The following is a 20,909-nucleotide window of genomic DNA, read 5'->3' as shown; positions in this document are numbered from 1 at the left end:
CATTGCTCTGAATTTTCTCTTATAACATGACTAATACAGAAATATCTTTAATGTTATATATATATATATATATATATATATATATATATATATATATATATATATATATATATATATATATATATCAGATTACCTGCTACCTAGGGGAGGGAGGAGGGAGGGGAGGGAGGGAGGAAAATCTGAAATTGGAAAGATTGTATAAATAAAAGTTGAGAACTATTTTTACATATAATGGGAAAAAATAAAATACCTTATTACCAAAAAAAATTGTGGGTACCTGCTGATACAATAGGGGTGTCTCTCTGTTATTCCTCACTCTCACAACATGATTGGCCCTCCTCCTTTATTTCCTTCATGATATCCTTTACAATATTCTTTGAGTTTGGATCATCAATCTTTTTGCAGTTCCCATGGACCTTTGGGTAATAATAAAAAATACCCTTTAATTCTAAAAAAAAATGCTCTAAATCACTATTGATTAGAGAAATGCAAAATAAAACAACTCTGAGGTACCATCTCACACCTATCAGATTGGCTAATATGACAAAAAAGGAAAATAATGAATGTTGAAGATGGTCTGGAATAATTGGAACACTAATGCATTGTTGGTGGAGCTGTGAAGTGATTCAACCATTCTGGAGAACAAATTGGAATTATGCCCAAAGGGCTATGGGACTGTTTATACCCTTTGACCCAATGGTACCACTCCTAGTTCTGTATCCCAAAGAGATCATAGAAAATGGAAAAGAAACCATATGCACAAATATATTTATAGCAGAACTTTTTGTGTTTGCAAGGAATTGGAAATTGAGGGGATGCCCATCAATTGGGGAATGGTTGAACAAATTGAGCCATATGAATGTAATGGAATATTATTGTGCTATAAGAAACAATGAGCATGGGGGTAGCTAGATGGCACAGTGGATGGAGCACTGGCCCTGGAGTCAGGAGGACCTGAGTTCAAATATGGCCTCAGACACTTAACACTTACTAGCTGTGTTCCCCTGGGCAAGTCACTTAACCAAAATTGCCTCACTAAAAAACAAAAACAACAAAACAAAAAACAAAGACAAAAACAAAAACCAAGAACAATGAGCAGGAGAAGTTCAGAGTAACCTGGAAGGACTTACATGAACTGATGCTGAGTAAGAGAAGCAGAACCAGAACATTGTACACAGTAACAATAACATTGTATGATGAACAACTGTGATAGATTTGGCTCTTCCAGGAGTGCAATGATCCAAAATAATTTTAAAAAACTCATGATAGAAAATCTTCTCAGCATCCAGAAAAAAAGAACTGTGGATTATGAATGCAGATTTAACCATACTGTTACTACTTTGGGGCTGTTTTTTTTCCCCCTTCTTTTTTGAGTTTTTTCCTTTGTACTCTGCTTCTTCTGTCACAATATGACTAATGCAGAAATATGTTTAATGTGATTGTAAATATATAAGCTTCATCAGATTGCTATCTGTCTTGGGGAGGAGGGACAGAAGGGAGAGTGGGAGAAAAATTTGGAACTAAAAATCCTATGAGAACAAATGTTAAAAATTATCCTTACATGTAATTGGAAAATAATAAAATAATTTTATTTAAAAAGTTCAGGAAAAGGGTGAACCAGATAGGAAAATTCTGATTGGAAAAGACATTGCATAACAGTGAACTGAGTCAAGATGATGCTTTGTTTTTTCAAGCTTGTCCACTCAAGAATCCTAAAAGTGTTTTGCTTCTGAGTATCACCTCCCCTAATCTGCCTCCATTTTCTATCAGCTCCCCCTCTTCTTATCCCTTTTCTCTCAGGTAAAATAAATTTCTGAACCCAACTCAATATGCATGTTCTTATGCCTTTGAGCTGATAACAATAAGAGTAAAAATCATGTATCACCTTCTGCATATTCCCTTGTACTATAAAATCACATTTCTTCCTCTTTTATATGACATAATTTAGCCCATTCTACCTTTCCCTTTCCCTTCTCCAATGTATCCCTCCTTTTCAGCCCATAATCTTTGATTTTAGATGTTATCGCATCACAATCAACTCATAGCTTTGTCCTCTGTCAATTTATGCTCATTCTAACTGCTCTAAAAATTTAAAAAAAAATTCTTAGAATTTACAGTATTGGTCTTTCCATGTAAGAATATAAAGAGTTTAACAATATTGAGTATCTTATGATTTCTCTTTCCTGTTTATCTTTTCTATGTTTCCCTTGAGTATGGTATTTGAAAGTCAAATTTTCTATTTAGCTCTGTTTTTTTCATCAGGAATGTTTGAAAGTCCTTTATTTCATCAAATTCCCATTTTCCTCCCAAATCATTACTCATAGTTTTGTTAGCCAGTTGATTCTGGCTTGTAATTAATCCTAGATCCTTTGGTCTTTGGAGCATCGTATACTGAGCCTTCATTGACTGCCTGATGGATGGATCCACTTTCAATCTATATGACTCTTCAATTCAAAACTCCTTTCCCTAGGCCAACTCTTCCATATATATCATATCTTCCATAAGACTATAAGCTCTTCAAGTGCAGTGAGTTATTTAATTTTGTCTCTATATTCACAACTTAATATGTTTCCTGACAGAAAGTAGCTAATGAATGTTTGGTAATTGATTATCTTTAAAAATACAAATTTGGTCATGTATTACCTCCTTGATAATTAATGTACCTTGATTTTTTGGGAGGGAAGGTGGGGCAATGAGGGTTAAGTGACTTGCCCAAGGTCACACAGCCAGTACTTGTCAAGTGTCTAAGGCTGCATTTGAATTCATTTCCTCCGGATTCCAGGGCCAGTGCTTTATCCACTGCATTACCTAGCTGCCCCCAATGTACCATGATTTTAATGCCATCTCCATGTGCTGGGAAAGTTAAATAAATTTCTTATTTTGCTAGTGAGAACTAGCAATAAATTGCAGTTATAGTATCTGAAAATTCAAGCTGACTAGTATACTAAGATTTATAGTAAAAAACATTTTAAAATGCTGAGTGAATACATTGCATGTTCTATCATTTTGTAGATTTATATTTCCATTCAATATAATATTAGAAATGTTATGGAATAATATATATTTATTAGTAATGAAAAATTCCTATATTGAAACAACAACAATAGCTCTAAACATTCTAGACTGGGAAGTGATCTTTGATATTATCAAATTCACCCCATTCCTTTTTTTTTCTTCTTTTTTTGTTTAAATATGGAACACTTCACGAATTTGCATGTCATCCCTGCGCAGGGGCCATGCTAATCTTCTATGAATCATTCCACTTTTAGGATATGTGCTGCCGAAGCGAGTACTTTTCTTCTTCTTTTTAATGATTTACTTTCTTGTGAGAGATACCATGGGTAACATATCATCTGCCTTGCCCCAGCCCCAAAACCTTATTCCCACAAAGTACTAATATCTAGAAACCTTGACACTGGAAAAAGAAGTACCATTTTGAAGTGATAGAGTAGTAGAATATAGTGTATATTCAATGTGTCTGTATTTGTGTGTGTCTCTGTGTGTGAATTAGCTGTTTATTACCCCTTTTCTGCAAAAAAAAAAAGCTAGACACTATAGGAATGTGAGGGATATAGAAGTATGAAACATGAAGTGATGTTCTCTAGCAAGGATTAGAGAAACAAAATCAATCATTAAAAGAAAAAGAATAGGAAATGTCATTACATCTTAAAATATTCATATCTATTGTGTATACAGGAGTTTAAAAAGTGAGATGTCAATGGGGATAAACACTCCTTGAGAATAGAGGCTATTTTGTTGTTGTTAACCTTATTTTTCTTTTTTGCTTTTCTTTCAATCTATAATATTTAACACATTTCCTAGTGCAAAGTCAGTGCTTAAATGGTCATTGACTGTGTGAGTGAGGGCTGGAGTAATAACAATAATGACAAGAAGGAAAAGAAAGAAAAGGAGGAAGAGAAGGAGGATAACAATAACAAGAACAACAAAGAACAATAAGAACCAGAAAAACACCAAGAACAACCAAAAGAAATTATTCAACATTTCTATAGCTTTTTAAGGTTTTCAAAATAATTTTTGTTGAACATACAACAAATCACAATTTTACAGATTAAGCAAAAGAGTTCTATTTAATTGCCTCCATGCTAGTTTCTATCTTCTGGTACATTATTTAATATTATTAAAGTATAGAATTTAAATATTTGTTAGGCAAAAAAAAATAGCATTTGTGGTGTGCATAACCTACTTTCTATAATCATATAGCCCAAATGACATCTTGATAGTTTTTTTTAAAATGTAGATATATGAAGCCTATGCACATAGAATAAACTCTTGAAAAGGCCATGCATGAGTTCAGACAATGTCACTTTTCTGATTGAGCTCAATAAATTTAAAGAAAGGTTCAAATAACACACTATTCTACTTGCTCCTTTAAATTAAAATATCTCTTTAATGACTTTCTTCCATTAACTTTTAGGAAATCTAAGTTAAACAAACCAGAACTTTGAGAATCATTTCTTTAAGACAATATGTTCTTTCTAGAAGTGTACTAAATCCATAATGTGAAAAAGTGGCTTTATCATCCATAAAGATTAATTTAGCTCATGCCGATGCCCATTTATTTTAAGAGGTATAAAAGCCTAACACAGGAAATTAGATGGCCAACTATGCATTACCTTCCCTTGTGTAAATTCACAGTAGACCACAGCAATGATTTAAAACAAATAAATCTGACACTGCTACAATTTGTAGAGGGATAGATAGATAGATAGATAGATAGATAGATAGATAGATAGATAGATAGATAGACAGACAGATGATAGATATTGATCTATCTAAATAGTCTTTTCAAACAAATGTAAGAAGGCAAATATTTTTTGTTTGTTTTTTGTTTTTTTATTAAAGAAAAAGGAAGGCCTAGTATTCTGCTAAGATCTAAGAACAAAGGGGAGAAAAAAGCATTTATAGGTCCCTACTGGTGCCAGGCTATGTATAAAGTGCTTTACAAATATTATCACCTTTTATCCTAACAACCATCCCAGAAGGAACGTCCAGTTATTATCCTTACTTTACATTTGATGGAAACTCAGGCAGGCTGTGGATAAGTGACATTTCCATTGTCATGCGGTTAAAAAGAATTAGGCCAAATTTGAATTCAGGTATTCATGACTCTATTCCCTATACCCTATATACTGTTCACCCTAACTTCTTCTGGATAAGTTAACCTCAGGCTTTACATAATTCAACAAAAAACTGAACTTGTCCATTTCTTTTTTTTTTTTTTGAGGCAATTGGGGTTAAGTGACTTGCCCAGGGTCACACAGCTAGTAAGTGTTAAGTGTCTGAGGCCAGACCTGAACTCAGGTCCTCCTGACTCCAGGGCCAGTGCTCTATCCACTGCGCCACCTAGCTGCCCTCCATTTTTCAATTAACAAGTTCATCATTCATATTAAAGTAAAAAAAGGGAGAGGAAGGTTAAGGGTTAAAACAAGCAAGTAGGGGGCAGCTAGGTGGTGCAGTGGATAGAGCACTGGCCCTGTATTCAGGAGGATTTTAGTTCAAATCTGGCCTCAGACACATGACACTTACTAGCTGTGTGACCCTGGGCAAGTCACTTAACCCCAATTGCCACACACACACACACACACACACAAACACACAAGCAAGTAGTCAAAAATATCAAGATTATTTAAAATATGTATTTATGTTAAACATTATTAAAAATGAATAACATTAGAGATGTATATAATACCTAGACATATTAGCTACTGAGAAAATGAAGTAACTAAGTTGGCCACCTAAGTGCCCCTAGAAATTAAGGTATTGTTGATGAAAAAGTTGTTTTATCACCTACAATGACTTTCAAAGTTTCAGGGTTTAAAAGCCTTGAAACATAGTTACCTGAGAAACATCAAAGGACAAGTTATAGTGGCTTGGGGACACATTAGTAATATAGCATAATATAATATAGTGCAATGCAGCAAACATAATTGACATGATATAGTGTAATAAAACATTACCTGAGAAGTAGTATGTATAGATATGAATGCATGTGTATATATGTGTGTATATTTAAATCTATACACCTATGTATGGATATGTACACACAAATTACATATTATGTACCGATGTATATGCACCCATATACATAAAAATTTGCAAGAACAATGGATGTACACATATACTTGCCTATATAGAAACCTATACATTTAACTGCCAGTTAATTGGCAAGAAATACTAGTTATCAAAGAAGACAAAAATTTACTAGTCATTTTTTAACAACAATCTTTTCATGATTCTTAGATGATTATAGAAAAATGAATATTATAATTTAGTTATCAAATCAATGATTTATTTCTTCCATTTGGATCTATGTACTTTGGTAAAATATGTTTTTATGATGTGATATTGATATACTTAGAACAAGACATTCAAATCACTGTATCACAAATTCTTAAAGATTTTTAAAATCAATAAAGTACATTTAATCACATTATTCTCACTGAAAATGTTATTTTAAAGGAGGAAAATATTCTATGTGATGAACAAAATAAAATGTAGCAAATTATTTAAAATATGGTCATTTCATCATGCCAAAATTTTTCTTGTTTTATGATATGTATATATTTGTACTACATGAGAGGAGTAATAAAGATATATCACTTAAAAATGATACACAATTTTGAGAGTATGTTAAAAACAAATATTGATAAAGACACAGCAGGGCAGCTAGGTGGTTTAGTGGATAAAGCACCAGCCCTAAATTCAGGAAGTCCTGGGTTCAAATCTGGCCTCAGTCATTTGATACTTACTAGCTGTGTCACTTAACCCTCATTGCCTGCAAAAAAAAAAAAAAAAAGATAAAGACACATATATACAAAAGTCAGAAATTGCCACTCCCATTCTTCAGGAGTATCTGATTCTGGAGAAGATAAAACAATTGTGTAAATCTTTCACTGACTATCACAAAATGCCTAATAGATTTAAGCATTAATTTGGCCAATAGCTTTCTTAATTTAATTTTTATACATTCTTATTTAACCTTCTAGTACCTTTATGTTATGCATAAATTAAAATTAAGACACTATATGTAACAATCCCAAATCTACAGCTCATATTCTTAAGTACCTCTCCTGTATTTTCTGCAGCCATGGGTTACAAACTTTTTGTAGTCAGGGCTTTTCACACCCTTTAACAAATTTGGAAATCAGTAAAGACATTTAAAAAAAACTTATTAGAAATACACAGATAGAAATGGAGATGGAGAGATGGAGACAGATGGAGGTGAAAGTGGATGTGGAGGTAGAGCTAGAGCCAGAGCCAGAGACAGAGCCAGAGACAGAGACAGAGATAGAGAGTCCCTGCACTACACTTTGAAAACTGTTAAACTTTGAACAAAGTTCAAGAAAGCCATTATTTTCAAGAAAATAAGCTATTGGTTATTTTTCCAACAATATTGAGCAATCATTCTAATTTCTGGATAAGATTCAAAAAATGAGACAATCCTAATTTTATAATTTTCTTAATTCGGGATATATACAATTATAATTAGATCAGAGGAATTACAAATTTTTGAACAATTTGAAAGTCTATGTAAAAGGGGCAGCTAGGTGGTGCAGTGGATAGAGCACTGGCTCTGGAATCAGGAGGGCCTGAGTTCAAATTCAGCCTCAGACACTTAACACTTACTAGCTGTGTGACCCTGGGAAAGTCACTTAACCCAAATTGCCTCACTAAAAAAAAATGTCTATATAAATGACATAGAACTTTTTCATCAAAAAAAATTGTGGTTTTAAGTTAGATAGCTTTCTAAATACTTAAAAAACAAATGACAAGGTTTAGTGAATGGGGAAGGCATTTTTAATATGATAGAATATAATGCAATACAATGCAATGTCAACATAACATAACATAGCATAATATATTAACTTGAATGTATTATGTTATTGTAAAATAGCCCATATCATATCTCCTAAGAGAGTAACCACACATGCACACACATACACACTGATGTTTTATGTAAAGTTCTGGGTAAAAGCAGATAATTTTATTAATGATGTTGATTCATAGCAACAGAATATATTCATGAAAAATTAAAATATTGAATTTTTAAAGGCATATATTTTAGACTGAATTCTATAGAGATTTAATTCAATTCAATTAAACAAACATTTATTAAATGTTAAGTCTTGGGGATGCAAATATAGATCTAAAATTGTTACAGCCTTCAAAGATTATGTATTTATTTCATTGATTGATTAAGAAAGAAGTTGAGTACTTTAAATTGCATTTCTGAGAATTGTATAACATGAAAGAGTATCACCAGCAAAAAAAAATCTATAGATCCTGACCAATTAATTATTGAAATCAAATCATGTAGAAAATGCACTTCTGTATTCTGGGTTCTGTTGTTAATTTTTTGTTACATTAATTTTCTAATCTGTTAACTATTAATAAGATATCTTATTCATATTTATATCAGGAAAGAAGAAATAGCTCTTCACAATTGCAGTCAGTCATAGGTACATTATCCAGCGAAGACTCTTCATTTCTAGAAGATGGCTCCCAATGCTTGAGCTCTTTCTCTGAAACAAGGGATGGATCCTTATATCAATCTTCTCAAAGTGAGGCTGTCGGATTGGAAAGCAAATAAACTCACTCAATTCATTGCTCCAAAACCATAGCTTTACTTGCTCTGTCCATTGTGTCTGTCTATTTGGGCTGGGGGTGGGGGTGCTCTCCTCAGGCCTTTAATGGTATCTAGGAGAACTAACTGATCCTGCTTGCTGGTTCAATTCTTAAGTAGACCTGTTTCTTATACTCAACATTGACAGACTCAGACAAGTAACTTTGCCAATGTGACAAAGTGAGCAGCAAGATGTGTATCTAGTCCCTTTGATTTTACAACGAATATTCTTTCCCTCATGCAAAGATTATGTATGCTCAGCATACATTATCTGAAGTTTTTCTGACCATTTTGACAACAAAATCTACTCAAGAATTAAAAAAAAATGAATAAAGAGAAATCATCAACTTCCTCACTGCCAAAGAGTTAGAATTCAAACTTTTTCAACTTCCTTCAAAAGAAAATGATCCAGTCATTTGAGCAAGGGTGACCCAAACATTCTTTGTTAGTGAGTTTTATAAGAGAACATTTAGTTTAAACCATTTGTCTTCTTTTGTTTACTTAAAAACAAATTTTATCCTAGAGAGATGCAGTGGATTACCCAGTGATTCACAGACATTAAATGATGGAAGCATGGCAAGGGTAAGATGGTAAAATACTCAAGATATAAATAAAACAAACCATCATTTTTAGTATTTACTAATTTCAGAGTTACGTGAGATCACAATGAATTTTTAACATTCAGTTCCAGGAGCCACAGTCTCTGAAAAGAGTTTTGTTTTGGAGTCAGGGCCCAGGTGTGAACTACAGTACTGACACAAGTTATGTAACTCTAAGAAAGTCACACAACCTTTCTGGGTTACAATTTCTTCACATGTAAAATTATGGAGTTGGATTTGATTACCTCTAAACTCCTTTCCAGATCTAAATCTATGGTCTTGTTATCTTATTCATTTAAAGTGACATCCCTCTATTGAACTGCAAGAATCTTAAGTGATGTTATTTGGGGGGGGCGGGGGCAATGGAGATTAAGTGACTTGACCAGGGTCACACAGCTAGTAAGTGTCAAGTGTCTGAGGCCGGATTTGAACTCAGGTACTCCTGAATCCAGGGCCAGTGTTCTATCCACTGTACCACCTAGCTGCCCCCTTAAGTGATTGTTAAAAATTTTAATATTATATAGCATAGTTTCAGTCTTTGCAAATTTGCTGGATTAATGGACTTTAAAGACAACTAAAATATTGGTTATCTCAGGCTTAAATTACACACACACACACACACATATATATATATATATATATATATATATATATATATATATATATATATATATATATATATATATATATATATATATATATATATATATATATATATATATATATATATATATATATATATATATATATATATATATATATATATATATATATATATATATATATATATATATATATATATATATATATATATATATATATATATATATATATATATATATATATATATATATATATATGTAGGCCTCCACCAGTCATGGATGACCGTGGATCAGTACCTTGAAGAGCCACAGGCCACAGTGTGGCTGTGCAGTTTGATATGGGAGCTGCAGCTCCTGAGTGACTTATAACTTGTAACTGTTGCATGTCATGTTGTATCTACCCCGTGAGGAATAGCTGGAGTGTCCTCTCCAGGGTGCTGGATAATATAGCTATTAACTAGCTTTTTGACTAATGATTTATAGAGTCCAAAATAGTTTCCCCCCCACCTTTTTTTTTTTTTGCATTCTTTAGGATTCAGTCAGAATTTTCAACAAGTTTTATCCTAAGACTTATCCTCATGCATTGCTAGTCTAAAGGAGACAAGAGAGAACCACGCTAACCCTCATAATTACTCTTCCCAAATGAAAATCTTATCTGTGTCCTAAGATAAGAAGGATGCAATCTTGGTATTCTTCTGAACTGGTTTAGTTGTGATTCTACTGAAAGTAAGAATATGACCTAGGGACACACACACACATACTTCCCTCTTTACCGTCTATTATTCTATGATTCTTGGAAAAATTATAGAGAAGATTAGAATGAACTAATTAAGTCTGGGACCAAAAATTCCCACATTCATCATATAAAGAAAGGCAAACTGATTTAAAATAACAAGCCTAATAAGTCTGTGAAAATTGATATTTACAATGGAAATGCCACCTGACCCTAAAATATGGCATCTTGATCCCAGGAAGGCAACACAAATATGCTTAATCAGTTTTTCCTTATAAATTAATTTAAAGATTTGAGGAGTTTATAGTGGCAACATTGAAATTGCCAGAAGCAGAAATCAATATGCCATCATTTGTATTGGACTTACAGCCTGAGTATCCCAGGTGTTTTATGAAACTAATTTATGAAAGCTGTTAAGAGAATTTGAACTGTCAAATGTATTATACTGCTAGGTGAAACTAGTTCCAAGATAATATTGGAAATCTAATAAATTATTACCCCTTTTTGTGGGCAAAGTTGGAACAGGATTGAGAGAGATTAGACTTTTATTGCTCTAAAATAACACTGTAGCTTCAAAAGCAAATACAAAGTCAGATTTTAAAAACTCATGTCTCCCTTTCCATCTCAAATTTGATACAGGTAATTGTAACATATTGTATAATGTTGGCTTTAACTTTTACAGTGTGATTTCTTTTTTTATTTGTTTTATTAGCCAAGTAAAAATAAAACATTTATAATACATGAAATATATATGCATATAAAAACACATAAATTGTATATATGTACATATATATCTACACACCTATGATATGTATGTGTATGTATATATGCATGTAAAATTAGCTGATATTATTCTGCTAAATATTCATCAATTATAATTATATATACATATATTCATCTCTAGATAGATCAATAGATCAATAGATATGCATGTGCGATTGGTGAAGATTTAGCACACAATTTACCAAGTAACTCAGGGTAAGTCTGATGATGACAAAATGAACTTTTATTAATTGAGGATAATCTAATTGTTTGCATTTATTTATTTGTTTATTTATTTATTTATTTATTTATTTTACCTTTCATGTACAGGTATCTGTTGATACCTGCATATCCACTTGTCTACCTCTCTAGGGGACTCACTTGCCTTTAGGAGAATTTTGGTACCTTTTTTCCCCTGAGGGAGAAAGAGATTAATCTTTGTAAATATGAAGAGTGATATGAAGATTATTCCATAATTAGGATATTTTCAAGTAGAATTTTACCATATAAAAAGAGCATTTCCTCTTTTCTCCCTGTTTGATTGAACATCTTTTAACATAATATTATAACAATTGATATTTGTCTATATTTGGAAAAATATATGGAAATTTTAAATTGTAATGCAATATCAAATTAAATTTTATTCTTTTTTGGGAAAATATCTATAAATTATAGTCAGACATTTACTTAATAAGACTAAGACTGAAAGTTTACATTGTTTTTGTTTGTTCGTTTTTCCAACACAGTATCATTTGTCAAAGTATGTCTGACCCTTCTAATCCATTCTTCACAGCATTATCAGATTAGTATTTATGTATAATTCTAACCATATTCTACCCTCTTTGCTAAAAATGCTTCAATTATTATTCATTGCTTTCTAGAATAAGTTATGACTATCTCAGGCTGCTTTTGATATATACATATATAGATATAGATATAGATAAATTGATATATTTTTTTTTCAGGGCAAGGAGGGTGAAGTGACTTGCCCAGGGTCACACAGCTAGTAAGTGTTGAGTGTCTGAGGCCTTATTTGAACTCAGGTCCTCCTGAATCCAGGGGCAGTGCTTTATCCATAGCACCATTACCTCCTTGTGCCTTCAAGGATCGACCCAAATTATATGTTCTATTTCCCTTCCCATTTATCTCAATATCCTCCATCCCTAGGTCTTGGAATGTCCTTCCTCATTTCAACTTGATTCATCCTTTAAAGTTAAACAAAATACTACACCAATGAAAATGTCTTCTAATCTCTTGAGTCAATAATTATGTCCTTTATTCCAGAATTAACAGAAATTATTCTATTTATGTGAGTCATATGTAAGATATTGTGCAAATTTATATGTGAGTAGTTTGGTTGCTAAAAGTTGCAGCAAGTACATTGGGGAGAGGAATGTGACCTTTTTTTAAAAAAATCAACTTGAGAATGATGCCATTTCCCTTTTTACATGTGAACAGTTTTGTTGGGGAAAAAAGGAACAGGGAAAAAAGAACTTTTGTTTATGAAAAACTAATAAAAGCCAAGCATAAAAACTGTATGTTTCAAATAAAATATTTAAGATATAGGTTGAAAGGTGTTATGGTTGAGGGTACCTCAGAAGTTTTCTGGGGTAAATCAAAGAAACTTCTCCTTGAGAAACTAAACAAAAGGACAGACACACCTAAAGGGATAAGTGGCACAGGTTCAGGATTGACTTAGTTCCAGGACCACCACTCTTCATTCCAGTCTCCCCCACCCCTCAGTGATATAAGATTAGGTGTGGCTGCTGCCTTTGTGGCATGAGGGGGAGAGAGATGGCTTGAGAGATCTGGAGTCGCCCTTCACCCAACTTCCCCCAGCCACCATCAGTGGGACATGGTCCTCTCCCAATAAGGGAAATTTCCACAATCAGATGATCACCTCATTGAATCACCATTGGTCCCCTCTAAAAGTATCTGCCTAGGGGGCAGCTAGATGGCCATTAGGTAGCACAGTGGATAATGCACAGGCCCTGGATTCAGGAGGACCTGAGTTCAAATCCGGCCTCAGACACTTGACACTTACTAGGTGTGTGACCCTTGGCAATTCACTTAACCCTCATTGACCTGCCAAAAAAAAAAAAAGTATCTGCCTGTCTCCTGCTCTAAGAGAAATGTATCTGAGAGAACCATGCACCTGTGCCATATCTTCTCCCCACTAGAAGAAGTCCAAGGACCTCTCTTGGTTTCCTTTCCCTAGGACCTAAATAAAATAATATTTTATACTAATTGGATTTGTGTGCAATATGATGTAATTTTTTAAAGAGGAATTCCTAAGGACCCCTATCCCAAACCCCCAACAATTTCCCCCTTAACAAAAGGATTACTGAATTAGTTTTGTTTTAGGAAAAATAAAAGTTTAAGCCTGTAGGTTCTAGTGGTCCTCAGCTCATTTGCATGAGACAGAATTTGAGAGGTTAAAACTTACAAAATGCTTAATCAAATAACTATTATGAGACTCCAAGATGAGTAAATAAGGATTTTTTGGTTTTCAAAACTAATTAAAGTTAGATTTTGTGAGTTTTACTTAATATCAGAAAATGAATCACTGAGTTCAGGGCCATTGAGAGTGTGGATAATTCTCCCTAAGAAATGATAATAGGAGCAGTTAAGAGGGCTGCAGGAGCTAAATACCTATCCCCGAACAAAGTTACCCATATAACTTAGAATTTAAGTTGTAGCAGTGTGGTGGTAGTGGTCCTTCTCAGGGGGCTAGATCTCCTAATGTAAGGCTGAAGTAAGAGAGCCACCTTAGGCAGAGAACATTCTCTATTCCCATTCAGGTGTTACACATGTTATTTCTATTATAATAATCTTTTATTTTTAAATTTTCTTTCTCTTGGGCCACACACTCAATGAGACCATGGACTATATCTAAAATACATTTTGCATACATTCCCCAACACCTAGTAAGCAAGAATAATTAGTTTACATACAACAGTATATTAGTTAACATATAATACCATTAGAGTTCTTTCTTCCTTCCACCAGTGAACTGTTTGCTCTGCACACCAGTAAACTTCTTCCTTCCCCCAAACAACTTATTTCCAGTGTCCTAGAGTTTCTACCTTCATTATTTTATGGTCAGGTTACTTAAATTCTCTAAAAATAAATTTTTGCTCAGTATTTTTCCATATCACAAATTACAAGGTTGCTCTTCTCTTTTGCTGCTCTCCCTGGGTGCTAAAATTACTAGTTATGACTTTCATCTGAAAGTCATACTCTATTTATTTATCAGGTCCTAGTATAAAATAATTTATTCCTATTACTTCTTCCAGGATATTATATAGTTCTTACTGTTCTGAAGAATGTGTAGTGATGTTGATAAAAAAGGAGTGGAGGGGGGAAGAGAAGTTGGAACACAAAGTTTTTTTTTTTAATTGATGTTAAAATTTTGTTTTTACATATATTTTGGAAAATATAATTCTATTCAGAATTTAAAAAGGAATGAAAGAAGTAGAAGCAGGATCAAGCTTTATGTTTAAAAAGTCTATTCTAATTTAGGATAATTGGATACTATAAGCTTTTAATCAATCAATTAATCAATACATTGTTAAGTACTTACTTCATGCCCAGACACTATGATAAATGCTGAGATTAAAAATAATAATAATAATAATAAAAATAAAGCAAACACAGCTATTTTCCTATATTTGCTTATATTCAAATATGGGTGGCATCTTATATAAATATAATAAATACAGAATAAATGGAAAGTGCCATTAGTGGAGATTGAAATTACTCAGCCTGGCAATAAGAATTTATTGAATCCTTACTAAATGTTCAGATTCTGCCAAAGGCTGAGGATAAATAAAAGAACACTAACTACTATATGGACAAGTCCAGACCTCCTGGAAATGATAAATAATCTTTAAGAATAACCTATTTGCATTTTAATATGACATGTTAAATAAATAATACAACTAATATACGTGGGGGATATGAGGAGGCAAGGAAATATCTCTGTGTCAAGGGAACTTCAACTGTGGCATATGTAGGAAAATTTGGAGGGTGGAGTTTCTAGGTGAAAGGTATGACTTTGGTTAAATTATTTTAATGGAAAATAAAAAATGAAAGCTAATGAAAATGTCATGAGAGGTAAGAAGTACAGGTCAAGGCTCAATTGTGATGGTTTCATTAATAAAATGTTTGTTTCATTAAATGTCCATTTTTTTTCCCTGAAAGAGTATATTCAGTTTTGCTGGGTAGGTGATTCTTGGTCATAAACCTAACTGCTTTGCCTTCTGGTATATTAAATTCCAAGCCCTGGGATTCTTTATTGTGGAAGCTACCAAATCCTGTGTAATTCTGACTGTAGCTCCATGATATTTTAATTGTATCTTTTGGGCTGCTTGCAAAATTTTCTACTTGATCTGTGAGCTTTCCAATTTGGCTATGATGTTACTGCGAGTTTTCATTTTGGGTTCTCTTGCAGGAGATGATCAGTGGATTCTTTCAATTTCTCTTTTGCTCCCTTCTTTAAATATGTTAGGAATTTTCTTTGATAATTTCAAGAAAGATATTGTCAAGGCTTTTTCTTTCTTTCTTTCTTTCTTTTAATTATGGCTTTCATGTAGTCCAATGATTTTCAAATTATCTCTCCTGTATCTATTTTCTAGGTCACCTGTTTTTCCAAGGAAATATTTCACATTGCCCTCTATTTTTTTCATTCATTTGGATTTCCTTTATTGTGTCTTGATTTCTCATAAAGTCATTAGCTATCATTTGTTCAATTCTAATTCTTAAGCAATTATTTTCTTCAGAGAGATTTTGTTTCTCCTTTTCCATTCGGCTTTTCAAGCTGTTGACTTTTTTTCATTACATTCCTGCATGACTCTAATTTTCTTTCCATTTTTTCCCTCTACCTCTGTTACTTTATCTTCAAAGTCCTTTTTGATAACTTCTATGGCCTAAGACCAATTCATATTTTTCTTGGAAGCTTTGCATGTAGGAGCCCTGACCTTGCTATCCTCCTCTGAGGGTGCACCTCCATTTTCTTCATCACTGGAGAAACTTTCTATGGTCCACATTTTTTTTTCTGTCTGTTCATTTTCCAAGCCTATTTCTTGACTTTTAACTCCTTCTTAAAGTGGGGCACTGCTTCCAGGAAGCACTGGCCCAAGATTCAGGGGGACCCAGTTGGTATAATTTAAGGAGAGGCACATTCTCAGCTCACTTAACCTGTGCTCTGGTGTGTAAATAACCTCAGGCCTGTTTGCTCTTTAACTGAGGAACAGAAGTCAAGGTTGCTGTGGCCGCAAGCTCAGCATGCCTGTGCTCCTCCCCCATCTGAGCTGCTGCCACTCAAGACTACTTCTTGGTTCTGATCACGGGCAACCCAACAGAGTTCTGCCTCAGTACCTACAGGGACCCCTGCTATCTCCCCCCAGACAACTGTTTGACCCCCTCACCTATCCATGAGCTGCCTCTAGTGTAGCAGGGCCTGTGGCTAAATCTGTATGATGCAGTTGTGGGGATGCTCTCCACTCTAACCCTGCTACAACAGACCTTTCTTGGAATTATCTATGGCATTATTTGGAGCTATTTGGAGAGTCATGTGGAGAACTCCATGAAGTTACTGCCTTTCTTTCACCATCTTCCTATTTGGCTTTCTAAAGAATTCTTTTCTTTTGGTTATTTTTCTTAGGACATTTTTTGTATTTCTTTTTCATGATTGACTTGCATTACTCCCCCCCCCCCATTTTTCTTCTACTTCTCTAATTGGCTTTTTAAAGTCCTTTTTTAAGCTCTTCCAGGATTTTTTTTTGTGTGCCTGAGACCAATTTAAATTTTTCTTTGAAGCTTCAAGTAGAACACTTTTGTTATTATTGTCCTCTGTGTATTTTCCCTATCACCTTAGTAATTGTCAATAGTCAAGCTTTTTAAATTTTTATTGATTGATTGATTGGTTGATTGACTTTTGCTTTTTTGTTTTGTTTTGTTTTGGTCCTTGAAGTTTTTATTGAAAGAGATGGGCTCTATTCCTTCATAGTCCCAAGTTTTTGTCCTAGGACTCTGGGTCTTACTGGTAGCTTTCAGTGGGCTTCAGGGCTTAACTACTTGCTTTCTCTGTAGAGATAGCTTCCCTTATGATTGGTATTTGGGGCTTAGTCCTCCCTTTTCTCCTCCTCTGGGTGTGGGCTGGCCTTCTCTAGGGGTGGTGTCCTGGTGCTGGGTTTCAAAAGTTTGACAATGTCTTTCTGGTGGCTGTCCCTGGAAGAGTGATCTTGTTGATGCTATACCCCAGGGGTGGTGCTCTACTGCAGGGTTGCTCTGTTAGCAGAGCCATTTCAGTTAGCAGGCCCTGGAAGAGTAATTTTGGTTTTTGTTGGTTTTTTTGTTTGGTTGGTTTGTTTTCTTTTGTTTTATTATCATCTGTAATGATTGGAATGATGCCACCTGCTGGAGACTTACTGTAGAAGAGTTCCGCCTATGAAGCGAAGGTCTTTGAGGGCAAGACCAGGAGTCTTTTCTTTGGCATCAGGAAGTGACGTCTGCTTGTGGGAGGAAGAAGGAAGAGACTGGGGCTCTTTCTCGGACTCTTTCCTGAGGACTCCGGCTGAGAAGGGAGCTAGAAATGTCCTCTCCCTTTAATAGATAGGAATCTAGGCCTTTCTCTCTCTCTTTACCAAATTCTTATTTTCCTTAATAAATGCTTAAAAGTCTAACTCTTGCTAAAGCTTATAATTTATTGGTGACCACTCATTAAATATTTTAGACAGTTTAGCTAGAATTTTAGCCCTTAACAATCCTTATCTTACATTGTTCTTGCCTCTGCTTCAATGTTTTGTTCTCCACTTTCTATTGCTGTGTTTACCTCCATCCTATTCTCTCCCAATTATATTTACTCTATTTTCTATCTTCTTTTATCCTATTGCACCTCAAAAGTGTTTTGCTTCTGACTTTCCCTCCCCCTATCTGTCCTCCCTTTCTTCAACCTTCCACCCTTATTCCCTTCCCTTCCTACTTTCCTGCAGGGCAAGATATATTACTATACCCACTTGAGCATGTATGTTATTCTGTAGGAATAATTTTGTTGCCAATCTGTCCAAGTGTGGGGGTCGTGCTGTTGGGTTGCTAAGGTATCCAAGTCCCTATATAACAAGACCTGGAAGGATAATTTTGTTGCAGATATTCTGAGGGTGGAGCCCCTTGCTGCTGATATACCCCTCTCCGCTGATAAGCCCCGGGGTAGGAACTTGTTGTTGCCAGGCCTTGGGTAGGGATTCACTACTGGTCAGCTATGGAGTCAAGGCCTCCCTGGTGGTCTGTGCTAGTTGTGTTTGGGGTGCCCGCTGAGAGGCCCTGATATGCTGCCCAAACTTCTCATCAGAGCCTGCTTCCTTGCTCCCAGAACAATTCAGAGGCAGAAATTTTGGGAAGTTCCAGAGGGTTCCTTCCTCACTCTGTCATCTGGCACTGGAAGTCCTATATTTTGCTAAAACAACATTCTAATACCATCAAATTTCCTTTCTTCTGCTACCCATGAAATAATATGACATTTAAGGAGAAATGTCTAGGAAGCAGTTGAAGATGAAAGGTTATTTATAAAATTATAAATATGGGAGAATTCCTGAAAATTATGTTATTAATGTCAAGAGATATCTCTGAGGGACAGAATGTACAATGTAATGATATTTTTAAAAAATACCTTTGGGCAGCTAGGTGGCACAGTTGGTAAATCACCAGCCCTGGTATTAGGAGGACCTGAGTTCAAATCTGACCTCACACACTTGACACTTACTAGCTGTGCAACCCTGGGCTAGTCACTTAACCCTCATTGCCCCGCAAAAAAACAACCACCAAACAATACCTTTGATGCATTTCAATAAGTAATATAAAAATAAATATATGATGTAATACATGATCCTGAAGTTCCAAGGATATTAATACACACATATATATATATATATATATATGCATATATGTACACTCATATGCATATACATGGTGTCTATATGTCCATGTATGTAATGTACACATGTGTGTTGTATATGTATTTCCTATTCCACATGGCCCCATTTATATGGGATATCCAGTGTAACAACAATTCATCAAATGTCTACTATGTAGTAAACATTGTGATAAATACTATAGGTGATAAAAACATAAAACACACAAAAAAGTGCTGCTTTCAAAATATGTATATTCTATAAGTATTTTTAACATTCAGAAGGTTTATTCTTATTTGGGCTTAAAAGTAAAAGAGAAAACAGGAAATGAATAAAATGATGACATACACAGGAGAACAACCTTGGTAATGCTGGCAGACAATTCAAAAAGGCTGATATGATCAAAAGGATCACATTTTGAAGAAACTTTAAAGAGAATTAAGACTGATGGAAACTGATGGAAACTTTTGGTGATTAAAACATTATTGTTTAACAAATTTATTTTTAGGTAGTGAGGTTTTTTCCATTTTTATTATTTTTAATATACAGTTTAACATATTCATTTTACTTGTGTACCTCTAATATAAGAAGTAGATATTATGCTTTAATTAGGAGGTTACTAGGTAAAAGAATAAGCTTGCACACTTTTTGGGGGGAAAATTAATCAGTATGGAAATTGCAGACTATGAGAAAATCCAAAATGATCTAATTTCCAAATTTCTAAAAAGATAAGGGTTTTCTGAAAGCAATGTTAATGAGGTAGTCAAAGTAATATAGTTATTCTGCTATTTCTAAAAAAGATCTATTAGGCATTTTGCAGGGTTTTATTTCACTTTTACCAGGAATGCTTCTCTCAATACTTAATTATGTAATGCCCTGACTGGATTTCCTCCCAAACCTCACAAGCTGGGTCCCCCACAGGATGGCTACTTCAAGTTAAAGAGATTCTAGATCTGAATACCTAAAACTATAATTCATTGTTCCTTACTAATAAGTTTATCTCTAATGGTCATCCAGAATTAGCTTAAAGCAAAGATATTTATCAAAATATCACTAAAAATGGCAAGAAGAAATATTACCCCTCCAAAACTTGGGGCACTTTTCCACAAAATATAAAAGTATCAGCAGCAGGAGTAGATGTACAATTTAAAAGCAGAAAGAAACATACAAAATACTGTTAAAGGCTAAAATTCTATCTATTCTGTCTAAAATATCTAATGACTGGTCACCAGTAAATTATAAGCTTTAGCAAGAGTTAGGCTTTTAAGCATTTATTAAGGAGAATAAGAATTTGGTAAAGAGAAAGAGAAAAGGGAGAGTGCATTTCTAGCTCCACTCTCCACCTGAGTTCCCAGGAAAAAGGCCCAGTCAGAGCATCAGGTTCCTCCTTCTTCCTCCCACTAGCAAATGTCACTTCCTGATGCCAAAGAAAAGACTCCTGGTCTTGCCCTCAAAGACCTTCACTTCATTGCAGAGTTTTTCTACAGTAAGTCTCCAACAGGTGGCATCATTCCAGTCATTACAATACTCAGGATGGACTACATACACTCCCCATTTTTTTTGATGTCCTCAAATTGCTCATCATAAGGTAGGTTCTATGATATGATCTTTTGAGCCTTTTTCATCTTCTCCTTGGATGGATGAATGACTATGATGCTT

At 34.2% G+C, this 20,909-nt stretch overlaps 1 non-coding gene across 1 annotated transcript; it reads right to left on the bottom strand.

Annotated features, from left to right (window-relative positions):
* Positions 1–3,186: 3,186 nt before the first annotated feature.
* LOC122733082 lies at positions 3,187–3,293 on the bottom strand. The gene has a single exon (XR_006353688.1). It is a non-coding gene; the product is annotated as a U6 spliceosomal RNA (small nuclear RNA).
* Between the last annotated feature and the right edge of the window lie 17,616 nt (positions 3,294–20,909).

The sequence above is a fragment of the Dromiciops gliroides genome, chromosome 6, assembly GCF_019393635.1.
Source record: "Dromiciops gliroides isolate mDroGli1 chromosome 6, mDroGli1.pri, whole genome shotgun sequence".
Lineage (NCBI taxonomy): Eukaryota > Metazoa > Chordata > Mammalia > Microbiotheria > Microbiotheriidae > Dromiciops > Dromiciops gliroides.
This window is presented reverse-complemented; position numbering and strand designations above follow the sequence as displayed.